General features: G+C 42.5%; 1 protein-coding gene across 5 annotated transcripts in view; it reads right to left on the minus strand.

The window, feature by feature from the left end:
• The window catches only part of KCNAB1 (potassium voltage-gated channel subfamily A regulatory beta subunit 1), a 399,097-nt gene that overhangs the window by 116,986 nt on the left and 255,197 nt on the right, over positions 1-26,914 (minus strand). The window lies entirely within an intron of this gene.

Raw genomic sequence — 26,914 nt, forward strand, 5'->3', positions numbered from 1 at the left:
TGGCGGGGCTGCCTGGGAGCCGTGGCCTCCTGCCCAGCATCATGAGAGAGTATCCTACCATATATTGCTAGCCTGGGAAAAGATTCAAATTCAAAGTTTGAAGTATGGCTTCTACTGAATGCACATGACTTCCCCACCATCACAAAGTCAAAAGACCTTAAGTCATACTGTTAGAAGTAGGGGACTGTCATATTATTTTTTATAAAAGGCTACATAAAATTGCTACAAGAAGGTCAGATAGTCCTTTTGAAATAATTTTTTCCCTCATCAGTCCCTTTGCTTTTCACCCCTAAAAGCTTATCGAGAAGAGGAAATATATTTCCACTCTTTAAATAGAGAACTAGATGCTCTTAAGGTATTCCGTGGGGACCCACCCCCACCCCATCTTCCTGCCATCTGCCTCAGAGCTGTCAGAGAAGAGATCAAATTCTTAGAGAACGCCTCCTAGAATTTTGTGGGTCTAATGTGAGGAGGTGAAGCTTAAATAATCGAAACATGGTAGAAAAGTGCATCCTTTACTCTCTGATGTGATGCTCTTATGAGAACACAATCCCCCGCCCCCCCCGCCTCTGCTCCAAGCGAAACAGCACTAACTTTTCCAACTGCCATACAGCTCAGTTCTTCCAGGTGCTTTCTCGATGCTTCCACAGTCTGGTGTCTTTAGAGGTAGTAACTATAGTGCTCTCATTTTTGCATCTGTTTCTTCCCTCTGTTTATTATTCTTGTCTATAAAATGCCACTGAAGCAACACATTGAGTTTCATAGCATCGTCCAAAGTGCATCATATTGCAAAGAGGTGAAAGATGCAGGTTGCTGACCTATTGTTGAAATTAGCCAGGTAAGCTTGGAGAAATCCCTTCCTTCCTCTGGGATTCGATTTCTTCACTAGTGAGATAAGCTACTGTACATGCCTGGGCAATTCATCTAACATCATGTCTGTGGGACTGGAACATGATAATGTATGCTAAGGTGGCACACAGCAGACAAATGCAAAGCATAATTATTCGGGTGCTTTCTGACTCTGCTCCCCCTCTCACAGACCTAGTGCTACATTTTCCCATTTGAAGTGGGTTAAGTCCACCTGGAAGGAAACTATTGCATAAAGGAATGTGTGAAAAATATTTTGAACTACTAAAGAGGAGAAAAATAACTGGACTTCTCCCATGAAAATCATTTGCATAAGAAATTTTTCTTTTAGTGGTTTCTCAGAAAACCACAGGATATAAAATCCAAAGATTTCTCTTTTAGTGTAAAAGTCTACTGATTTTAAAGGTCAGGAATCTAGAACAAAAGCTATATAGTAAGGAGAAGAAAAAAAAAAGACTATACCAAAACAAAAACAAAGTAAATATGAAATATAAAATAAATATTAAAAAAGTAAAATATAAAAAGTAAAAAAAATAAGTACCATTGACCCTTGAACAACACAGATTTGAACTACACGGGTCCACTATACATGGATTTTTAAAATATAGTACTGTAAATGTATTTTCTCTTCCTTATGATTTTAACATTTTCTTTAGCTTGCTTTATTGTAAGGATACAGTATATAATGCATATAATATACAAAATATGTGCTATGTTATCAGTAAGGCTTCCAACCAACAATAGGCTATTAGCAGTTAAGTTTTCGGGGAATCAAAAGTTATACATGGATTTTCAATTGCATAGGGGGTCTGTGCCCCTGACCCTCATGTTGTTCAAGGGTCAACCATGTATATGTGAATAACAGTCTTCCAGGTAGAGATATTCAATATCGATGCATCAGTAAAGACTTACTGAGAGGCTACCATGTCCCAGGCGATGTGCAGGTCATGGGGATACAGAGGGGAACCCATTATGGTTCTCTACCTCCAAGGAGTTTTTTATCCCCTACCTTTTCTTTTTTCTTCTTTTTTTTTTTTTTAAGATTTTACTTATTTGACAGAGAGAGAGAGCACAAGCAGGGAGAGCTGCAGAGGGAGAGGGAGAAGCAGGCTTCCTGCTGAGCAGGGAGCCTGATACGGGGCTTCATCCCAGGACCCTGGGATCATGACCTGAGCCCAAGGCAGATGTTTAACTGACTGAGCCACCCAGGGGTCTGAGGGGCACAGAAAAGCAACCATGTAATTACCATACAGTGGGGCATGTCCTCCCCTGGAAGTCTTTGGGGAAAATATGAAGGGGCTATCTCAGACCTGTATTTGTGTCACTATGTAAGTGTCATGGGGAAAAAAATATCTCAGTAAGGATTTTCATGTAATTTTAATCTTTCCATGATTTTGAGAACAATGGGGAGTGCAGAAAACTATGCAGAGCAAGACATTTTTCTAACAAACTCAAATAGGGCAAGGTTATGTCGCTGGGTACCTAGCAAGCAATGTCCCAGCACCAAGGTGGGGAGACCTGCCCTATTTTCCTTATGATAGTGACTCAGGAAGATAATGATCACTCTGCTATGGGGTTTGGAAGACCAAACTTGCAAAACTTGAGAATTGTCAGCAAAAATAAACTGCAAAGTAGCAAGTACTAAATGTGGTCCATTTTCTTTTTTTTTTTTTTTTAAAGATTTTATTTATTTATTTGAGAGAGAGAATGAGATAGAGAGAGAGCATGAGAGGGGGGAGGGTCAGAGGGCGAAGCAGGCTCCCTGCTGAGCAGGGCGCCCGATGCGGGACTCGATCCCGGGACTCCAGGATCATGACCTGAGCTGAAGGCAGTGGCTTAACCAACTGAGCCACCCAGGCGCCCTGTGGTCCATTTTCTTGCCCCTGATGTTTAAACACTCAGGCCAGCTTTTCTGGAATAAAAGCCTGAAGATTTTACACTATTGAAAAGTTCCGTTACAGACAAATATTGATACAGGGATGATAGATCCTTCCTTGAGCCTTGCTATTTTTATTTTAACTCTCTCTAAATATCTTCACCCTCTAGAGGGAATGTATCACCAATAACCAAACTCAGTTGGTTATTTTGTTTTTGGGGTTTTTTAAAGATTTTATTTATTTATTTGTCAGACGGGGGGATGGGGGTGAGTCTGGGTGGCTCAGTTGGTTAAGCGACTGCCTTCGGCTCAGGTCATGATTCTGGAGTCCTGGGATCGAGCCCTGCATCGGGCTCCCTGCTCAGCGGGGAGTCTGCTTCTCCCTCTGATCCTCCCCCCCCCATGGGCGCTCTCTCTCTCATTCTCTTTCTCTCAAATAAATAAAATCTTTAAAAGAGAGAGAGAGCACAAGCAGGGGAAGTGGCAGGCAGAGGGAGAAGCAGGCTCCCCACTGAGCAGAGAGCCTGATGCGGGACTTGATCCCAGGACCCTGGGATCATGACCTGAGCTGAAGGCAGACCCTTAGCTGACTGAGCCACCCAGGCATCCCTCAGTTGGTTGTTTTTAAAGTGAGAGACATTTCTGTCATGAGCCATATCTGGTCAAGTCCACGCCTTTACTTTGTCCAGGGGTGAGTCTCTGTGAGACTCCTACCATCTAAGACATTCTCAACACATGATGGTGCTTCTCACTCTGCAGATGTAGAAGGTTGGGAGGAACTAGCTCCCTCCAGCTCAGGTTATAGAATTCCAACACAATTTCTGTGATTACCCATGGTGCATCTGCATCCTTCTGCCTCTGTCCATGTCTACACAACACTAAATGGAGATGTGGCAATGGTCCAGCTATTCTGATCCATTTAAGGTCCGCTGGTTAATAGATAGATAGATAGACAGACAGACAGACAGACAGATAGAAGTCCAAATACAGGACATATTTGATCTAGTGAGTACAAACTATATCATCAAAAGCTTGTTTGTGTGGTTATAACACCAAATAATGGCTGAGTTTACATATCATGCTAAGCTATAACAGATGCCTTGGAACCTTCTCCATCCCATGTATGGAATTTTCATCACTACTTCATGATCTTGCATGACTGTGTACAACAAAACAACTTTCTAGAATTTCATTTTGTTTCTTAATTCCTCAGCATTCACACAATTGAGGCTACATAAATTCTGTAAGCACATCAAATTTCTAATTAGATTGAATTCCTCTCCCTTTTGATTCAAAATAGTCTCATTGCACTGGTTTACCTATTTTATCTGTGTCAGATATGCCAGAAGGAAGTCTCACTGTGTTCATTTTTAGTATCTGCTCCTGTTCAGCTCAAAATAAAAGCTCCCCTTTCCCAGGTGAACCCGGGCTGCTCTGATGCTAATATTAGAAATGAATGACATCAATATGGGGGCACAGGACACTTAGCTTTGTCAGTCAAATTTTGGAAACCCTGAATCTTAAATCAAAGCTTCAGTGAAGAGTTATCTGGAAAAGAGATACAGCTTCTTGAGAACACCAAGGTTGCATGTCTCTCTCTTTTTTTTCCCTCTGTGGGCAGGATCGTTCCCTCTGTGAATACATGGCAGGATTTATTTTAGGCCAATGGTTAGTTCTATGACAGAGGCATTCAATAGAATTCCTAGGGTCATTTTGTGAAGCATCCATCAGGCTCCTTTTGATTTTAAGGCAATAATGTTGAGAACTGAAATCAAGCATCAGGCCCAGTATCACAAGCCACTGTGAGGTTCCTTTACAAATCACAGATGCTAAAAGCAGAAATCAGGAGCCCAAATGTCTTGTCTTAAATTGTTTGCTCCTGAATAGGTGTGTCTTAGACATTATCCACAGTTGTAAACTCCTCAGAAAAGAGGAGTAGCTAGCTGAAACACACACCTTGCACTTGACCAAGAAAGCAGCATACTGCCTGGGACAAGGGGCATGACAAAAATCACGTGAGTTGTTTGACCTGTTTTCATGTGCTCAGGTCATTTTGTCACCTGCTGTCTCATCTGTTGGAATGGTCTTACCGATCCCTCTAAATCATACTCTGCTATTCTATGGTGCCTCACCTGGAAGTTAGTCAAATCTGGGGTATGGATTTTTTTTTTAAGGTTTTATTTATTTATTTGAGATAGAGCAAGAGTGAAAGAGAGAGAGCACAAGCAGGGGGAGCAGCAGAGGGAGAGAGAAAAGCAGGCTCCCCACTGAGCAGGGAGCCTGATGTGGGTCTCAATCCCAGGACTCCGAGATCATGACCTGAGCTGAAGGCAGACGCTCAACTGACTGAGCCACCCAGGCGCCCTGGATTTTTTTTTTTTTTTTTAAAGAAATGTACATTTAACCTTCTTCGAAAAATCCAGAGCCAAAGGCATGTTCATCTGTCAGTCAGCTAGTTTTGATGGTTGCATAAGAACACACATTTTGACAGCCATGAAGGTGACTACAAATGGTAATAACACTTTTCTTAGGAGAGCACCATTCATCACTCTTGATAAGTGAATAATGACTCATTTGGAAACCACCAGGCACAAAAATGATGTAGCCATGCATTTTGATAACAGACATTGACAAGTAGTACAATGAAACTTTGTTTCATTCTTACTTTCACTTAAGTAGCAACAAAGTAGAATGGGATTCATCAGATTCTTTGACTTAACCGGTTAGGTCATTTGTCAGTTGTAAATTTCAGTTAGATTCTTATTTTCACTGAATATACAAAATCACCTACTGACCTGTAGATTCTAGAAAAAGTCTAGAGAAGTATGGCAAAAAGAGACCCCTATAATTACTTAATTAGTTCAATAGTTATATACCAAGTTTTAACTATACACCAAGCCTTGTATTAGGGGTGGGGATGGGCTGAGGAGCAAATAGGTGCTGTTCTCATGGAGCTTCCATAACAGAAGGGGAAACAGATATTAAATAGTAAGTTAATTATTTGATTGTAATGCTAAATAAAAGAACACTATGTCCTCAGTATAAAATTGGGATGTTGGAGCAGCTGACCTGATCTGGAAGGTTAGGAAGAGCTTTTCTAGTGAAGGAGCATTTAACCTGAGATCCAAAGGAGGACTAGAAAGTAACTTAAAGAAAAGACCAGGGATTCGCCTTCTAAGCAGAGTGAACAACATGTGCAAATGCTCAGAGGCTGGAGGAAGCAAAGGTCATTGAAGAACTAAAAGAAGTAGAGGGCAGTAGAAGAGTAGAGTGCAGAGTGACTCCAGGTGGCTGCTGGGGGTCACAGGAGGAAGATCTAACAGGGTCTGGCAGGTTAGATTATGTTACAGATTTTGGTCTGAATATGAAGGAGTTACGGAAAACCACTGAAAAACTTAAACACAGGAGAGGGGTTAAAGGAAGGCAAGAAGAGGAGCTAAGAGGCTACTTTGTTAACCTGATGAAAAATGACGGTACGGGGCGCCTGGGTGGCTCAGTCGTTAAGCGTCTGCCTTCGGCTCAGGTCATGATCCCAGCGTCCTGGGATCGAGCCCCACATCGGGCTCCCTGCTCGGCGGGAAGCCTGCTTCTCCCTCTCCCACTCCCACTCCCCCTGCTTGTGTTCGCTCTCTTGCTGTGCCTCTCTCTGTCAAATAAATAAATAAAATCTTTAAAAAAAAAAATGACGGTACATTGAATTCTGATTCGGCAGAGATAGGAGAATTGGGGAAGATTCCAGATATTCTTAGCAGGCAAAAATCTAGGGGACCCGGTGTTTGATTGAATATGAGGGTGAAAGAGAAGTAATGGGCCATTCTCGGATTTCTGACTTGGGCAGCTAGGTGAAGAGGGGTGCTTTTCACTGAAGTAGGGTTCATTCAAGAAATAGAGGGGTTTGACTCACCTTTGGGCATTTGGACAAAGAGATATATGCACGAGATATCCAAGCTTGTTGCCTGGAGCTCCGAATAGGGAGAGGGTGTTCTGGTTATGGAAGTTAATAGGTGCCAAGGGCTGGGGCCAGCTGCCAAGGGAGAGAGTGGTCAGAGAAGACGGCCAAGGTCCAGCCTTGAGAAGCTCCATCACTCTAGGTGGCAGAGAGGAAGCATGTGGACAAAGGAGACAAAGGAGGAAGAGTGGCAGAGATGTAGAAAAACAAAGTGTGGGTGTAGGAGCCCAAGGGGGAGCCAGTTTCAGTAGGGCAGGAGTGGCCCACAGTGTGGAAGGCTGCAGAGAGGTCCAGTCCCTGGAGGACTGAGGAATGCCCTTTCCCGTTCAGCCCCAAGGGACAGTTGTGAGCCCGCAGCAGTCATTTCAGTGGCCCTGGGGGTGGGAGTCAGGTTGGCAGCCCCCGCCTCCCACCCTGGGGAGGCGCAGAGTGACGCTGGCTATCTGCCCGTGACCTTGTGCAGGTTACTTAGCCTTTTTTAAGCCTCTTTCCTCTGTCATGTGTACAGATATTAATAGCCTACTACTTTTTTAATTTTGATGATTAAGTGAGAAAATAGAGATGCAGCGCCAGTCCCAGCATGTTTCAGTGTTCAAGAAATGCCAGGTGCTTTCTGCCCTGATTTCCTAGGAGAAGTGGTGCCTCAAACACGGACTCTGGTGGGGTCCTGGTTCTGGTGCTGAAGCTGGTAGGAGGCCACCTCTGTGACTGGCAAGACCCACTTCCCCAACCTTATGAACCTCTTTGTGCTTAGACATTGTGATCAGACACGGCAACCATCCTAAATCTATTATATGCAAATTGTGAGTCATTTCGCAAGAATCATTAGGAAAGTGGGAAGCAGGGGATAAAGATAGGTAAGGGAGACAAAGGAGAAGGTGGCACTTTGTCGGCAAAGGCAGTTTGGAGAAGTCATGTGAATCTGAGGAATTTCCAACGGTTCTTCTGGGATCCCCAGGAGCAGGGAAGTGGAGATGGGACAGAAGGTTGTGTGGACGGGGCTACACAAACTTAGGTGTTCTGAACTGGTGGTGGTGGGGGGGTGGATTGAGAAATGTTCGCCCAGGTCTAGTTACTGCTTAACTAAAAGTTACTCTGCTTTTACTGTCTCAAGGACCCAAGACATCCAAATAGCTGGAAATCAAGAACTCAGAGTTTCAAATCAGAAGAATCTAGAACCTTTATCTCAAGGGCATATAATTTAGAGGTTAATGAACTTGGAATGGAAAAAATACATTTCTCTTTTTCACTAACTTCTTACTGAAACTGAGTATCTCTTGCAATTATGAATGTAGGCGACAAACCACAGAAGTACAAGTACTCACGTTACCTGTGACTTTGCCCCCAGTAGAAATTACAGGCACATTTATGTCATACCACAGTTGTTTCAGAGAGCTCAAAAAATGATTTGCATTCACCATTTACACTCATCATTCTTGGAAATTGTGGGATTTGATCTGTCCTTAGAGCTGGTTAATATATTAGTAAGGAAATGCATGTTTTACTAGGCTACAAATTTGGATTTTAGATATTTTGAATTGTATTTCAATTTAATTGGAATCCTGTGTATTTTAGTTTATGTACTTAAAAGCTCTTCTTCTGAGGAGTCTGTAGGCTTCACCGGACTGCTGGAGGGGTCTCTGCGTCAAGAATCTTGGATGCAGGTAAAAGATAAACGTTGTTAAAAATGCCTTTGGGCATTCATCTGCCACAAAGTAATGTGAGTTTGTAAGCATCTCTTTCAAACTGGGAGCGAAGACATTCCTGAGAAATATTTGAAAGCAAAATTAAATATGCCAAACCCCACTGCTCCTATTTCAAATGTGTGTAATTTGTTGAAAGTGTTGATGTTTTAGTATCTCTATTTATTTAATTTTAGTAAGTTAAAAAATATTTCTTAGGCTCTTACTGGATTTACTTCCAAATTCAGGCTCGCTGCTTGTGTTATCTCTGCTTGGATATAAATCCTTGACTCTGAGGTCTTGCATTATATGCTTCACCTACCCACCTCCAGAGGTGGGGACTGCTATGCTGACCCACTGGGGAAGGAGAGAGCAGAGAGGACTTGCCAGCCTTGGGGCTCTGGGGTCTTAGCAAGAAGTGGCTTGTCTCATGCACAATATTTCTTGTATAATAATTCACTTTACTGTGATTCATTCATTCTACCATTTCATATTCCATTTCATGCATTTGTGCTTATTGTAATATACAATGATGTTTCTTCCTAAATCTTCAAGATGGCCTGTTGTCTCAGAGATGTGCCATGTTGGTCCCATGGATTTACTGGGTGCCCCGGGCACTCTCTGCTGCCCGGGTTTAAAAGGCCTGACTATAAACTATTGCCAGTCATTTACACCTTAGTGTGAAAAAGATTCAACCCTTTTTGCCACATCACTTTGGAGAGATTTAAAGGAACAATCAAGAAATAAAGCACTAAATAACAAGAGAGATGGAAGGGGGAATGAAGGGGGTCGGGAAGGAAGGAAGCCTGATGAAGGAAGCAGACCCCCCAAAGGGGAGAACACACTTTGTCCCTTCCAAATTTCATCTGGGATCACATCTCTCCTCATGACAGAGTAGTCATACTTTCTTATGAAAATATCATACACATTCTTGCCATTTTCAAAGCTAAGAAGAGAAAAATGAAATGTTTCAAAGTTTTCTTCACCCAGTGGTGATGATTTATTTGCAAAGAAATTCCATGAGATGAAGCAAAGGTAAAGCTATCCCTGGCATCCACTTTGTGAGGAGAGCTACGATTGGTTTCCACTGTAATGAGCTATGCAGCTTTCAAAGGCAAAATGAAACAAAAAAGCATCTGAGGTAGGAGCTGCACAGCTCCACATCTTTGCAATTCCCTTTACTGTGGGTGCATTTGTGGCTTTCTCAAGAGAAAGCAAAGTCAGCAACATGATGGAGACTGAGGCATGAACCTGACTGAGGGGCATGCTCATGTTTAGATATGCACTTAATCAAAAGTAAATGCTTTCAGCCACAATGCATGAGTTTGCCTTTCACTTTCCTTGACAGAGGAGTGGAAAATTAATGCCTGTTTTCTCTGTGTGCTCGCGTCTTTTCCATCTGCTGTCGGGGTGATGCCATACATCACAGTGTATATTATACTCATTCTGTACAAGGTTGTTTCTCCTTCCAGACTGAGATCTGCGAGGGCAGGGACTGCGTCTAATGCATTTGTTACTTCCAGCAGTCAGCACTAGGCTGCGTGCAGAGTAGGTACTGAGGGCTGCGCATGGTGGGGGCTCTGATGCCATTGCTGGTGCTGGTGGCAGGATGCGTCGTCATGTGTTCGCTGCACTCCTGTCGGCTAGGGAGGTGCTCTGGTTGACTGGGAAACACTGGCCAGCACAGCGCGGTGGCGGGATACGGTACGGAGCACAAGCGCCTCTCCCACCTTCCTATTGCTGAGACCTGGGGAAAGTTACGGAATCTCTCCGTGCCCCATCTGTTCCTGGTGATAAGAATAGCAACTACCTCAGAGGGTTGTTGTGAGGATTAAAGCATTTAAGGCAGTGCTTGGCACATGGTAAATGCTCTCGAAGTGCAAGCTGTTATCCCACAGACGCGGGCTTGAATTCGAGCTCTGGTCCTGGGTCTCTGGTTTCACCTCATACAGGTTCCCTCTTCCATACGCCCTCCCGGAGTGGAGGGACACAGTCAATAGTGAGGGCTTTCACTCTTCTTTTAACCAGTGTAGGTGTTAGGACTGCTTCTTCTAATGTCACATGAGGCTGCTGGTTAGGAACTTGCTTGGCAGGATGCATTCTATCCCCACCCATACCTTTCCTCTTCTCCCCCTCCGTCTCCGCCTCCAGCTAAGCTGTGGTCACTGTTGCAATGGGAGGGCCAAGTCCTGTCCTCTGGTATTTATAGTCACAGAGCCTGGAGCTGGGGCTAAAGGGAGAGTCATGATCAAGGTCTACTTTTTTTTTTTTAGATTTATTTATTTATTTATTTGACAGACAGAGAGAGAGAGAACGCAAGCAGGGGAAGCAGTAGAAGGAGAGGGAGAAGCAGGCTGCCGGCCAAGCAGGGAGCCCCATGCGGGGCTCGATCCTAGGACCCTGGAATCATGACCTGAGCCGAAGGCAGATGGTTAATCATCTGAGCCACCCAGGTGCCCCAAGGTCTACTTCCGTGTTCAGTCTTAATCTTACTCTTTCTTCCACTCAGCCCGTCATTTTAAACCACCTCCATCCTAAGTACTCCATAGCCACTACCAGGTCAGATCCTTATGCCTCATGGCTTCCTACCTGCTCTTCTGCCTCTAGATTCTCTCCCGCTCTTCGATCACCCTTATCACCTTCTTATTTGTATGCAGTAACTATTGTTCATGTCTTATTACCTTTCCTCAGTTACAAAGTACTTGGTAGCATCCAAGGCTGATTTCTGTTTGACTTCCTCATAACGCTTTGCACCATGAGGTACAAATAAATATTTCATTGACTAAATGAATGTTCAAATGACTAAGGCTAACAAGCCTTTTTTACCTCCTTGATGTGAACTTCCAGAGTTAGATATTATTTTAGTCCTAATTGTTTTGTGTTTAGAGTGACTATTAAGATTCAATTGTCCTATTCAGTGTCACAGACAACATGTTTGTCTCTGAAGAAAAATCCCAAGGAATTTACCAAAAGCCTCCTAGAACTAATAAGTGAATTTAGCAAGTTTGCAAGATATAAGCTCAATGAATAAAAGTCAAGTGTATTCCTAGCAATGAACAATTGGAATTTGGGATTTTTAAAAAAGCAACACTATTTACAATAGCAGCCTAAAAATGAAATACTTATTTACACAACTATTAAAACATGGACAGTATCTACATGCTAAAAATGACAAAACACTGAAGAAATGAAAGAGGACCTAACTAAATGGAGAGATATACCATGTTGATGGATTGCAAGACAATACTGTTAAGATGTCAATTCCTGTCAATTTGATGTCTGAAGTAAATATAAGCCCAATTCAAATCCTAGCAATACATTTCATAGATATCAAGGTGATTCTCAAATATATATGGCAAGGTGAAGAAACTGGAATATGCAAAACAATTTAAAAAGAGCAAAGTTGGGGGCGCCTGGGCAGCTCAGTCAGTTAAGTGTCTGCCTTTGGCTCAGGTCATGATCTCAGGATCCTGGAATCGGGCCCCACATCAGGCTCCCTGCTCAGTAGGGAGTCTGCTTCTCCCTCTGCCCCTCACCTGGCCCATGCTCTCTCTTTCTCTCTCTCTACCCCCCATCAAATAAATAAATAAATAATCTTTAAAAAAATGAAAAGAGCAAAGTTGGAATGACTCACACTATCTGAGTTCAAGATTTAACATAAAGCTATAGTGATCAAAGTGGCGTGGTCTTGCTAAAAGGAAGGAAGCATATATAAATGGAATAGAATAGACAGTAAGTGGAGCGGAATAAACAGGCCAGAAATAGCCCCACCTAAGTATAGTCAACTGATTTTTGACAAAGGTGCAAACACAATTCAATGAAGAAAGGATAGTCTTTGCAAGAAATCGTGCTGGAACAATTGTCTATATATAAGAAAATGAACAATGATACAAACCTCATGCCTTGTACAAAAATTAAAATGGATCATATAGCTAAATGTAAAACTTAAAACTCCAAAACTTTTAGGAAAAAAAAAATGAGAAAACCAATGAGACTTTAGTTTTGGCAGAAGTTTTTAGATGTAGTACCAAAAGGAGAATCCACTAAAAAATTGAAAAATTGGGCTTCATAAAAATTTAAAACTCTTGCTCTGTGAAAGAAACGATTAGGAGAATGAAAAGATGAACTGCAGATTGCAAGAAAATCTCTGGAAAAACCCACCAAAAGATGGCCCAAGTCCTGAACAGACTCTTCACCAAGATATTTGGATGGCAAATAAGCACATGAAAAATGCTCTACATCATTAGACATTGGAGAAATACAAATTAAAACCATAATGAGATACCACTACACACTTATTAGAATAGATAAGATACAAACAAAATGAAAACAAACACAATGCCAAGTAATGCTGGTGGATGTATTGTTGGTGGAAATGCAAAATGAAATAGCCCTCTTTAGAAAACATCTTGAGAGTTTCTTACAGAGTTAAACATACCCATAACAAACTGCGGAGTATTTACCCAGGTGAACTGAAAATTTAGGTTCAAACAGGTATCGGCGAACGTTCGTAGCAGCTTTATTCATTATCACCCAAAACTGGAAGCCACCCAGATGCTTGTCAAGCGATGAATGGATAAAAAAATCAGGGTACATTCACACAGTGGAATATTACTCAGCAATAAAAAGAAATGAACTATTGATTCATGATTCATACAATAATATGAATGCATTCTAAGTGCATTTTGCTCCGTGAAAGAAGCTAGGTTTCCCTAAGGCTTCCAATGTTACATAAATAGAAGCATAGGCTTCCAATGTTATATAATATGTATAACATGTTACATAAATAGAATATATTTATGTAACATTCTGGAAAAGAGTATAAGGACAGAAAGCAGATGAGTAATTACTAGGGGTTGGAGGCAGGTGGAGAGGTTGACTGCAAAGAGGCGGTCTGAGGAAATTTGGGGGTTTATGGAATTGTCCGGTACGGGACTGTGGTGGCATGACCGCACTTACCAAAACCCATACAACTGTGAAAACACAAAAAGTGAATTTTACTCTATGCAAATTAAAAAAAATCTACCAGGATGTCGGAGGAACCCAAGAGGACACGGCACACTGTGAAAAATGAATCTAACTGTATTACAAATGAACGACAAACCATATACCACCATGCCTCTGGGAACAAAAAACCCTGACTTCAATAACTTTGGAAAGTCTTTTGACTGGATACCATAAGGCTAAGAATAAAAGGAACTGTGTACAAACCCTGACCTCTAGTCAGCAACTTTGTTTCTCATGGGGGTAAGAGTAACTTTGAAGCGAGGGTTGACTAATGAGAAATGCAGTGAGTGAACAGTAGACCCGGAAATGAAACAAAAACAAGGGAAAACAGAGGAACCCTGGGAGCCAACATCCCTGTATCATTTAATTTCATTTTATCTGTAAACATCCTCACATTGCCAGAATATCGGTTTTTGTGTGTTTGCTTGCCTTTTTATTTTCTAATTCAGGAAATATTTACTCAGGAGCTGCTAGGATGCATCAAGAGCTGGTAACCGGCTTTGAGGTTAATGAATGCTCTTTCTCGTCAGAAGAATAACAGATGAGGAATTGGCCTGGTGGCTGCGGAAAGTGAATGCACTTGGCCCATGCACGACTTTACTTTGAGTCCTGTTATAAATGGCTAATGATTAGTCAGGCTTGTGTTCTGGTTTCAGTTTATCTTCATTCTTCAACCTCTATGTTGGTCTTTTTATTCTTCTTGATATCTTCATTTATTATGTCTCCAAAGCGGGGAAATTGCATCTCATTTGGGAGTGAGGGCCGTGAAGTGGCTCTGGCAGGAAACTGAGGTTCTTGGGGTGACTCGGAGACCACTCCCTACTGCCATGAGAAGTGCTCTCTGTGCCAGTCCTTTTTCATGTTGCTTCCTACACAGGGAAAGCTCTTTTCTACAGACCTGTGAAGGGGAGGAAGGGAGAGAAGACCACCCCGCTCTCGTGAAACTGTAAGGGATCAGAATACATTCTTTAGGACCCGAAGACAAAAATCTTATTGACATCCTCTTGAAAATGGAATCAAAACTACCTCTCCTTGGGCTTGGCTAAAGTTTTACTAATGCAAATAATGTCTAAAAATTGACTTCGGGCATTTTAAATTAATCGCTGGATGGCAGCTACGGAATCCCGTGAAATAACTTGAACTTCTGCTTTCATGAATTAAGCCATCTTAGGAAATTAAAATAATTAATTTCAGTTGGTTAAACTCAATAGCGGTACTTCATTCAAGTTGACTGACTTACCTGGTTCTAAGCAAGATTTAGAGAACAGGGGTTCAGAGGATAGTGCCGATACCAATGGCAAAGTCACAGGGGATCCGGTGGTTCTTTGATGGGATCCCGAAGATGTCAATTTCCAACTTCAGAATCACCGTCATATGACAAGAAGGGAAATCATGATGGAAAGTAAGAGCAGTGGCAGTCGAACAGGTGGTGATTTTCGTGAAAACTCCAATTAAGCCTAATTGTTTGACAATTCAGTGTCATCAGACAATAGAGTAAAGCTTTGAATCCACTGTGAATCCTCTTGGATATTTGATATCTATACGCATGTCTTTGACTTTTAAAATGGAAAAGTGCAACTAATTGTATTTCATTTCTTACTAGGTAAACCGAAACACACTTTAGTTATGTTCCCCATACCTGAACTCAGCTTCTTAATAATAGCAAATATCTATAGAGTGTCTGTCACATGCCAACATCATCATTCTAGGTGCTTGTATACGTAATTCAAGCATATCAAGGCATGTAGTCTCTCCAGGTAGACATTCTTGTGCCTGCTTCACCCATGAGGAAGCGGAGGTTGAGTGAGGTTAAACAAGGAGCCGAGGTCCCACAAGTGTAGCGCAGCCGAGCTGGGGCCAAATTCTGTCGGCTGCTGAGCTGTGTGCTCTTCCACGGTCCCTTGCTGCCTTCATCTGGCCCGTCCAAAGGAAATGCCCCAATCATCCCCTATTCCCTAGAGGGCTTAGCAGCCATAGGGCCCCTGCCTGGCTTTGGTCATTTGTGGAGGCCGAGAGAAGAGAAAAAATGAGTTTCTGCAGCTCTTGCTAAGCATGCACACCAGCTCCTAACATCTGTGTGGGATCCCCCAGCCCTTGACCGTGATTTCCCACCATCTCTCTGGGGTGGATGTTCTGGCAGCAGTGGGAGCCGGTGAACCACCACTCAGTTCGCTCTTCTCCTGAGCAGCCTTCACACAGAGACGGCAGGGGAAGAAAACAGGCAGAAGAACATGTACAACTCACATGGTCTCAAAATGCAACACAACCGGTTTCATCCTGTTTTTCTTCTTTTGAAGGGAGAAAAGTCATTTGCATGCTTCGCTGCTAGGAGATGCGAGGACTTGTGGAGTGTGGGGATAAGGGCTTGGAAAGGGGAACGGAAAGGTCAGTTTGGAAGAGCTGATGTTGCCTCGCTTGAAAGAGAAGCTTGGACCCAAAGTGATTTTTGGCGTCCCTCAGTCCAGCAGACACTATGGAGCTACTGTGGGCAAGGGGGCTCAAGACATAAACTTGAATAAATCAGATCTCCAAACTGGATTCTTCATTTACCCAGTGGATGTTTATTGAGCACCGACTGTGAAGGCAGACGCAGTTCTGGGGTTTAGTGCTATGGCAGTGAACACAACAGATCAAGTGCCTGACCCCATAAAGCTTACACGCTAGTGGGATGGTCCGCGGTGAACAAGTGGCACAGAAATAACTTCAGTGAATGAGAGGCGCTTTTACAACATGAAGCTGGATGATGGTATGGGTGAGGTAGGCGGGGGCAGCCTCCGAGAGGGGACCTCTGAGCAGGGACTTGAAGAATGGGAAGGAGCCAGCCTCTAAAAGATCTCGGGGAAGAGTTCTAGGCAGAGAGAGAAGGAAAGATCCCGAGGTAGGAACAGGCTTAAGGAGCAGAAGGGAGGTGAGGGCGGCAGAGGGGCGTGTGTGTGTGAGGGACACAAGATGTACAGGATGGGGTTAGAGAGGGATGGAAGCCAGGACTTATAAGGCTGCTTATAACTGCTCTCTATCCAGGCACAGGAGAGAGAAATGGTCCAAAAATTGCTCTGGGCTGTACACTAAGAGGTATGTTATTGAAATAGAGCTGTTGGGCGCCTGGGTGGCTCAGTCGGTTAAGCGACTGCCTTCGGCTCAGGTCATGATCCTGGAGTCCTGGGATCGAGTCCCACATCGGGCTCCCTGCTCGGCGGGGAGCCTGCTTCTCCCCCTGACCCTCCCCCCTCTCATGTGCTCTCTGTCTCTCTCATTCTCTCTGTCTCAAATAAATAAATAAATATCTTTAAAAAAATAAATAAAAAAAAAAAAGAAATAGAGCTGTTAACAGAGAGCAGACGAACCTACCCTGGAGAACTTTTGGAAGAGGACTGAGGAACTGTGGACCAGGGTAGAGGAGCTCCAACAAGGGGCCGGACCAGGGTAGGGGAGCTCCAACAAGGGGCCGAGCCATGCCTCCCCTCACTGGGGAGATTTTGGTGTTTGGAAGCTAGGGTTGCCTCATTGCACAACTCTGGGGACACATTGTATTCTATGTGCAGAACCCCCTTTTCCCGATGGTACAGTTCAGTGGTCCTGCCGTGGGCTCCCGGCTTCCCCTTTTCATACCTCTTTCCTTTCCAGTATTCTCTCTTGCCCCTTCTGGTCTCAAGTATCTTCAGTTCTCAGGCTCTGTCTCCTTTTTTTTTTTTTAATTTTATTATGTTATGTAAATCACCATTAATGTGATTGATGTAATGATGTAATCACATTACATCATTAGTTTTTGATGTAGTGTTCCATGATTCATTGTTTGCGTATAACACCCAGTGCTCCATTCAATACCTGCCCTCTTTAATACCCATCACCAGGCCCCCCTCCCCTCTAGAACCCTCAGTTTGTTTCTCAGAGTCCATAGTCTCTCATGGTTCGTCTCCCCCTCTGATTTCGCTTCCTTCATTTTTCCCTTCCTACTATCTTTTTTTTTAACATGTAATGTACTATTTGTTTCAGAAGTACAGGTCTCCTTTCTTTTTATCAAATTCTGCACTCAGGAAAGTCAGACAACTCAGACCAACTGGATGAAGTACTGCCTGGGGTGCGGGAAGGGGAGCTTAGTACCCTGTGGGTCTCAGGAATTAGGAAGAAGGGCTCCTTGCATTTGCATCTGTTTGGAATGCTTTTCTCACATATTCTCACTCAAGTCCCAGCCCCCAAATTCCTGCCCAAGGAGACTTCCCCAGGAAGAGCTAGCTACTTCTTTCACCGAGCCTGTGGCTCAACTTTGCCCTTCCCGTGCTACTTGTGTGTTGTCTGGATGATCTGTCTCCCCATAGGCTCGTGGACTTGTTGAGGACAGACTCCATGTTTCATGAGTCTGTTCCCAGGCCTTGGCATGATGCCAGGCTCACTGCAACCAACTGACCAAAGAGCCAGGATGGGTCATAAAAGCTGGTGACTTGGATCATAGTAGCTATTAGGTCTTCACAGGGTTACATTGAATTAAGACTTTTTAGAAAACCTTCCTTCCTTGAGAGTCCTGCATTTACAATTTTTATTTCTCCAATATTATAAATATTGCTGCCTAGATTTCTACCGATTTATGACACTTCTGTTGATAAATTTCCTCTTTTAAAATGCAAATACTCCAAACGGGATTGAGTCCCTTTGTTTATACATATTTATTCTGTCACTGCTCTGTGCTACATCTTGTCCTATCACCCACACCAAAATACTAAGGAGTTTACCAGGAACTGCTTTTCTTCCATATTATGAATCAGAAGTCCCAACTCAAGACCTGATAATCCTACTTTAAGTTTTATTTATTTAAGTAATCTCTACCCCCAACGTGGGGCTCAAACTCATGACCCTGAGATCAAGAGTCACATGCTGTTCTGACTGAGCCAGCCAGGTGCCCCCTGATAATCCTACTTTTAGGAATCCATCTAAAAGAAAAATATAGACATCTGCAATTAGGTTTAAGTACAAAAATATTGATTATAGTCATTATGATTATTTTAAAAATATCCAATAAGAGGAGGAGAATCAAATTAAGTTTCATCAATATGATGGATTATTATGTAACCATTTAAAAATTATATTACACGGGCGCCTGGGTGGCTCAGTCTTTAAGCATCTGCTTTCGGCTCAGGTCATGATCCCGGGGTCCTGGGCTCGAGCCCCGCATTGGGCTCCCTGCTCGGTGGGAGGCCTGCTTCTCCCTCTCCCGCTCCCCCTGCTTGTGTTCCCTCTCTTGCTGTCTCTCTCTGTCAAATAAATAAATAAAATCTTTAAAAAAAATAAAAATAAAAACTATATTTCGAAAAGTTTTATTAACATAAGAAAATGCTTGCATTACTATGCTAAATGAAAAAAGCAGGATGTACAGTTTGTTGAAATATGATCTTAAAAAATACAAAGAAGAAAGTCTAGAAGAAAATTCACTAAAAGTATAGTGGTGGTTCTTCTAGGTGATAATGATTGGTCTTCCATTTCTGTATATTTATATTTTCTAAACTTTTTGTACTAAGCATTTATTGCTTTTATGATTGAAAAAAGCAGGTGACTGTACTGTAAAAACAGAACCACCTCCCCCTAGTTGCTAAGATCGCCACAGAAAGGGATGGGGACAACTTCATGGGCAAGATGAGGCCAAGTGCGTGTTCAGACAGGCACGGAGGGCCAGGCTGGCAGTCTGGGGGTGCTGGCCCCTGCAAGTGATTACTGGCAGAGTGGCTACCAGGAGATGGGAGGGTATAGAAGACACATTTTAAGGTGGCTCTATCTTGCCAAGGCCAAGCCTAAGATAGAATAGTGACTTCTCCATGTTTGGGCAAGTAGAACAAAGGCTCTGGTCCCAGACTGGCTCACAGCGAGTGAGAGCTGCCTCACTGGGTATGTTTCCCCACAGGTGTAGTGAGCTTCTAACCTCAGTACGGTTCACTTTGCTTTGGCCATTTTTGCAGCTTAAGACTCATTAGTGTAGTTTATCACCATCCAACAATGTTTATTAACCATTACCAGGAGCTGAACCTCTGAGGCCTGACTAAAGTTTATAGCAGGTCTCCAAAGGCAACAGAAACTCAACCCTGATCCTGACCCAGAACAAATCACCCACCTACAGCTTGGGACTCCCAGTGAGCTCTCTTGAGCTTTGCTCCTGAACCTCAAGTTCAAATCTTTTACGGCCGATACCTTCCTATCTCATTCTCCCCAGACACACTTAGTAACAGCAAAACCATTAAATTGTTTTGTGTGGAGTCATTTCTGACCAATCTCCTCCTCCCCTCTATTATCAAAAAAAAAAAAAAAAGATTACAAGTGAAAGTGGAGACAGGGACACAGGGAGGTGCAGTGTTGGAAGGCTGGAATCAGCAGCCAGGACCTCTGGCTTTAAGGCTGGGGTCCACCCCTCACTAGATGAGGATGTAGCACTAGTCACTTAACCTCCCCAAGCCTAAATGTTTTCATCTGTTACACAGTGCCTGCCCTAACCTGCTTACAGTAGTTGCAAGGAGCAAATGAGATAAAGTATGTGAAAGGGCTTAGAAGGCTTTAGAGTTCTTTACAAATGTTATTGCCATGATAATGACCATTGGGATTAATAGTTTTGGGAGTAGCAGCATAAGCCAAAACAAGTGGGGAAAAAACATCCATCATTTGTGTGCTCTCAAGAGGAACAAGGGCCTTAGGTTCCATGGGCTGATGGGCAGACTTTGTAGCAAAATCAAATCATTCCCACTGTTAAGAACTCTGCTGAAATGTTCTGTGTAGCCAGTTACACAGGAAAAAAGGATTAAGAAATTATTCTGAACAGAAGTAAAGACAAATATCTTGTGGGGAGAAAAATGTTCTTAGTCTTTGTTCATTGAGATCTGCACTCAAATTCAGGCCAAGAAATTAGAAAGTGATTTCACTTAAACGATACAGGTAATAAATAATGTGTGCTGTGGGGAGACAGGAAAAATAGGATTGAGGAAGAAATTAGGAAGAAAAAACAATATAGCATATTCAGATTGAACTGAAGCTTCTTTGTGCAAATGCAGATTGTTTTATGAATAGTTCTGAGACTCCTTATTCCATTCTCTTATGCAACAAATATGTGTTCAACATCCCTGGTGTGCAGGGGCTGACAAGGTAGTAAAAAAGAGAGATACAATCCTTGACCTTAGGGTCTTTAAATCTAGTTGGGGAGATAAGTATTACACAAATAATTATGTCATTACATTGTGTTATTACAAAGGAAAAGAATAGGGTATAATGAATACATGTCCTGTATTGTCAAAGGTATGGTGGATCAAGCCCAAAGAATCCCCGTTATAAAACCCCTTAAGAAGTTACTGTGAGACCTTAGACCCAAAACGGGGTGAATTTATTCTGAGCATTTAAGATGGAGAGCTAGGGCTCCTTAGAGAGTCCTTTGGCCACCTATTCTCGTTAAGCCTTAGTTTCCACATCTATAATGTGGGTATTTCTTAGTTTTGGTCTCTTAGGATTCCTGGGGGGACTTAAAAAATTATTCATGTAGGAAGCCTAACTCAGTGCCCAACAAACAGTAAGCACTCAATAAGTGTTATATTATAATTATTATATTAGGTATTATCTGATGGACATGAACTTGTGTAACTTGCAAGAGATATTTCTGGTTAGTTCCTAGAAAGCTTAGAATCGAATCTGTGGCCCACAGGACATCAATTTGTATGTTATTATAGTGTGCATATTCCATCTTGTTCTTGGCTCCAATTGTGGTCACACTTTTTTTCCTTGACCGAAATAATGCATGGTGTGGATGAATGGACAGATGGAGGAATGGAGGATTGGATGGATAAATGAATTAAATCTCTCTCAACTAATTCAAGAAATAGCTCTTTCAGCTAGATAAATAGTGCTCAGGAGTTGGACATTCGCTCCACAATTTCACAGAATAAGGAGAACTATGACTCATACTAATTCATTCCTTGACTTTTATATACACTCAGACATGAGTGAACATATTGATTCCAAGTTAACAATGAATGGATCTAAATGCTACAAACAACAAGATTCACATAAACAACCAACCCACTAGGTAGGTTTAGAAAATGTTACAGATCAAAATCTGCATGTGCTCCTGCTCTCTTTTGTGTCTTTCTTTCTGTAGATATAGTACCAAAGAAGCTGCCAAGATAACTGCATTATTGAGTTCAGCCAATGGCTACTTATGTTAACAGACTATTGGACACACATACATACAGGGGATCTTTCCTTTAAGAACTCTAGTATACAGCTCTTGCTATATTGCTGTGCATTGTTATTTAGGAAGAACCCTTAGAACACAGAGCAAAGAATCCTAAATCTGGAAAGGAATCCATGAATTTGGTCCCATTTAACTAGACAGCATACATCTTGGTTAACCCAGATTGGGTTCTGATTATATCTGCTGCTTGATACACAGTTATTCATGGGAAACCCTCCCCCTTTTTACTTTCAGAAGTATCCTACTTTGATAAATTAGGTGGTCACCCTAACCTAATTCAGTTGCTAATATGTGACCTTAAGCCTCACACTGGAAGGAAAATAGAATCCTCTTCTGCCAGAGAGAAGAGAAGAGAAGAACTAAGTCAGAAGTACGTGCCTAGGCTCACTGCTTCCCACTTCCCCTGACCTGCCCACTGTGGTTAAGACTCTCCGGAGGGTCAGGAAAGATTAGAGATAACCAGAGCGGTCTGTGGGAATTTCAGACCCCGTACTTGTTCCTTGGGCCCCAGGGTTCCCAACAGAATTCCAAGTCCTGGTGGGATGCTTCACAAGAACCTCATGTAGCCAGCCCAGCAGGACAGCATGGTGGCCTGGAAGTTGGCTAAGCTGCTTCTCACTCACAAAGAAGGAAGAGGGATCCCTGGTAGAAAGTTTATTTTTTCAACCAGAAGAGACAGAATTAGCTTTGAACGGGAGATCCTAAGTGCCCCCTCCCCTGCCATCAGCAAGAAATGGAGACTTCAGAGAAAAATAAGGTCAGTTATGGGAAACAAAGACTTTTTTTTTTTCTCCCCACATCTAAGCAGTAGGGGCAAATGTCATCCCATCTATATTTAGGTCCTCAGAGCTCAGCACAAGGCCAGGGACAGGGTAGACCCTCAACAAATGTTCATTAAATGGAGATGCTAACTTCAAATCACAAAAAATGGACAATAAAACCCTGGACTCTGAGTATAATCCTGCAGAAATACAGAAAAGACTTTGTGAAATAATATTCATAGCTATAGTTACCATAATAGGGAGGAGAAAGAAAACAACCAAGGAATTTAGAGAATCATCTCTGTCAACTACTGAGGCTTAGACAGCACTATGTCTCCCCGTGGTATCATACTCCAAGCTGCTCTCCAATATTACAAGGAATTAGCCTGCCTTTATGGCACTTTACATAGGCTACTGCCAGAGGCAAGCTAATAGAGTATAGTCTCTATTGATCTTACTCAGATAAGGAAATCCCAGCATTCCAGTCTTTACCAGTTTAACAAAGCACATTCTGAATAATTACATTATCATTGCTTTGTTTGTTCTGCAAAGGGAGAAAAAAAATACTCTAGATTTATCATTACAATAGTGGGTGTTGGAGGAATGTGGATTCAATGATTGAGAACCTATTTCTTTAACTCTGGGCATTTTGAGGATAATTACGTCCAAATTCCCTGCAATAAATATTTTCAATGACTATATTGGTAGTCCAAAAGGATAATTTTACAAAGAGAGCTTGTGTGAAATTTGGGAATAAACCCATTTCTTTTCTCTTAGTGAACAGAAAAATATACCCCTTAGATTAACCTGTACATAAATTGTTTCTGTATCTAGAGCATTAGATTCTGGTAGTACTTAATATTAGTCTCAAGGGATTATGAAAAACTACGATTATTGCTTTTCATAACATGCTTCCACCCACACTTTTTCTTTCTTTCTTTCTTTCTTTCTTTTTTTTTTTTTAGCCAAAATGCAATTTGCTTTCCCAAATGCTTTTTTAACTAGTGTAAAAAGTAAAGTTGAAAATCTTTGGGGAGACTTTGCTCTTCTCTCTTAATAGTGCCTTGCCAAGCAGCCATTCTTTTACAAATGTGGAGAGGGACTGTTCTGGAATTAGTTTTAAATTTCATTTGGCTCATTTTGGAGAGAGTACTTTGGAAAACTGGCTATCTGCCTTTGTTGCTGTTCCGCAAAAAATGCAGATTCCACTGGGTGGCAGGGGCCTTGGTGTAGTGAATCGTCAGCCAAAGGGAAAGTGGACTCTAATTGTTAGATAAAGAGAATGGAAATCTGGACTCAGACTTTCCTGGTGGCTTTTCTGTGGATTAAATGAACGAACTTGACATCAATGGGTCCAAGTAGCCTCATTTCAACACCAAGATGCATCCCTTAGCTGAGACACCCTTAACTTAGATTTTACTGCCTCCCCCTAAAAATAGAAAAAAGAGACAATCAAAACCCAATTCAGTGACCCATTAAATACATTTTCAATGTTGAGGGCTGGTCCAATCACGGGACATCAGATGCAGAACTGCTGGTGAAATCCAACTTGCAGCTGGTCCACCCAGGATTTATGTGGTCTGCACATACACATATGCATAAAGCAGAACTAACATCTAAAAAGTAGCCAATATTTGTAATGGCGAAGAAGAGTTAGCACTGAAGGACGCCTTCTGAATATTGTTTCTGTTTCTGTTCTATTTCAGCTTGAGATTTTCTGTTTATTCACAGCAAGTCCTTTAGTTTGATTCAAGGTGTTTATAGAAAAGTGGTGGTTGAGTCAGAGGTCCTCTGCATCCAGACCTGGGGATTGGGCCGCCTACAAACGAGAATTATATAAGCCCCTTGGGAAGATTTCCTTACTAGGAAACCTGAAAGATCCATAATTTCCTTCTGGGCAGCCATTCCTGGAGGATTTATCGAGTAGCCCTTGGGTATCACCGTGTTGGGTTCTGGGGATATAGAGGCAAGGAGGCCACCAAGTAGACAAGAATCCATTTGTGACAACGGCAGCACACAACAGAGCTGAGGAGGAGGTGGGATGGGAGCAGAGAAGTGGGTGGGGACCTCTGCTTGGTGCTCTTTGAAAGAAGCTTCCCAGGAAGGAAGGAGCTGAGCTAAGACTCGAGGAGGGAGGAGGTGTTCAGCAGGTGAAGAAGCGGGGAAAGGTGTTCCGAGCAGAGATGCACCTAAGCAAGAAGGTACATGGTGTGGTTAACAGATGAACAATGGGTCAAAGTAGAACCGGGGACCTTGAAACGGCTAGAAAGGTTGATTGGGACTAGGGTGAGAAGGGCTTGAAGGCCATGTTTAATTTGAGCTGTAACCTGTGGGTGACATGGAGCTATTAGTATTTAAGCAAGGATAAAATATCATCCAATTTGCATTTCAGAAAGATAGTGACAGCAGTGTGGAGGATGGACTGGAGGAGGCAGTTTGGAGGGAGGGAGATCAATTAGGAGGTGATTTTAGTAGTCTGAAGAAGAAAGCATCAGAGTCTAAACTAGAGCAGCTGCCTTTGACTGACAAGAGATCTGTAAGGGACCTGGAGTGCAGCACCTGTTATCTTTGCAGACCGCAGAGCCCTACAGGCTCACAAAACCATTGCCTGTGTCCTTGGTGAATGAGGGGAGCCAACCCAGGAAACATACCCAGGAGATCTAAGCATTCTTTAGTATTAACATCAAACCTTTGGAATTTTTTCTCCTCCTCCCTGTCATTGATAGGTAACTTATTTTTCCTCCCTAAGGGGCATTGAAAACAAATGAAAAGCTCACATTTGAGAATCGTGTGAATAATTACTTATAGATACATCTTGACTGTCAAGTGCTTAGTACCGTAGCCATCCCAAAGGCCCCCCCTTAATCATGGAAGTGTTGCCTCTGTGGGGTAGAGAGAATAACAACCAATGACTGTAATTGGGCTGGATGTTGGAGGGCGAATGCCTGAAGGAAGAGTTATGGACGAGAAGGTGGTGCAGTGATACGGTATTGCTTCTGAAGTGGATGACTGCAGGCTGTTTTACAACTGACTGAGTTTTATTTTTCTGCTCCTGATGATGGAGAATTTTCCCAGTGATAAGACCTGCCCTCCTCTTAAATTTTACTTTGTGGTCTGCCTTTTCTAGGCAGATTCTTATTCATCAAAAAATGGCTTCCGGCACCATTGGAAGGTTGTGTTCAGTACTCCATGCAGTGTGTGTTTCCATCTCTAGACAATTTGGGCATCTCTTTGGGGCGGTCATGGTCTCATAGGCTGTGTTGGCAGGACTCAGGACACACAGACCTTTCTCTCGATGACTTTGCCATGTCCTGTCATTACCAACGGCCTGCAGTATAACGTAGTTTCTCCAGTGAGAACTCCCTGAAGACACCAACCCTATCTTAGAGTTCTCAGCCTATAATAGGGCTTCAGCACATGTTTGGTGAGAGAGCTCTTGTGTGGGCTCCCACAAGATGGCCCAGGTTCTACTGTCACACATGCCCCAGACTATCCCACCACTTCCTTACCACACCACCATCTGCATCCCGGCATGAAAAGCAGGATTGCTTCTGCAAAGAATTTTCCCACAGTTTTTGTGGGTGGCCATCCCATACGGCACACCCAACGTGACTGAAACACCAGGCAGACTGTAGGATCCTTGCAAATAAGCAGCCTCCAGGGCCTTCTTATATTTATTAGCAAGAAGGGAAAATGCAGGCTGCTGGTGCACCTTTTACATCCAGGAAAATAATCATGGAAAACTTGAGTGTAAGCTAAATAAGAAATTGTTTACCCAAATGTCCGCCCAGATACCTACAGAGTCAATGCGTATGGGGGAGGGGAGCAATGAAGAAAGAAAGCATGGTGGGCTGGAGACTGATGTAAAGAAGAAGGAACCCAGAATACACGTCTGGATCCCGGCCAGTGTGACTGTTCAGTTGTAAAGCAAATCAGCCCATCACCCAGTGCTAGTGGGCAGCCATCTCCAAAATGGATGTATGTGCCCCACAAGACGGCCCATTGCCATGTGGGAAGAAAAATTAGAAGTACTCATATTTGCATTTTTTATCCTTTCTTTTAAAATGTTCTACTTTTTAAATATATTCTACAATTACTATAATATTAGTATAGTAGTATAGGCATATATTTTAAAAAATATATATTTGTTTATCAGAAGTGCCTGGTTTTCCTGATTAAGACACCCAATAAAAGTAGTTGGAGATATCTGCCATGGTACAAAGAAGCCATATATTAAACATCTTGTTTTCAAGGGCCTACATTCTAGGGAGCTGAACAGACACATATACCAAAACACAAACTCAGGAGTTGTTTTTCTGCAGCTAAACACATACACTCAATGAGCATGGCAATGGTTCTCAAAGATCAGGACAGATTAGGAAAAAGAATTAGAACAGAGATGAAGAACTAAAAGCCTCCCTCTTGCAAAGTAATAGGATGGGTCTCTCTCAGAGTTGAGATTGTTATTTGTGTGGGGATGGGATTCTTCACGTACCAAAGGAAAGGCATTGTTAATGTCCCTATGAAAGGAAACTAGAAGGAAACACAGGTGTCTCT

Source organism: Neomonachus schauinslandi, chromosome 1 (genome assembly GCF_002201575.2).
Source record: "Neomonachus schauinslandi chromosome 1, ASM220157v2, whole genome shotgun sequence".
NCBI lineage: Eukaryota > Metazoa > Chordata > Mammalia > Carnivora > Phocidae > Neomonachus > Neomonachus schauinslandi.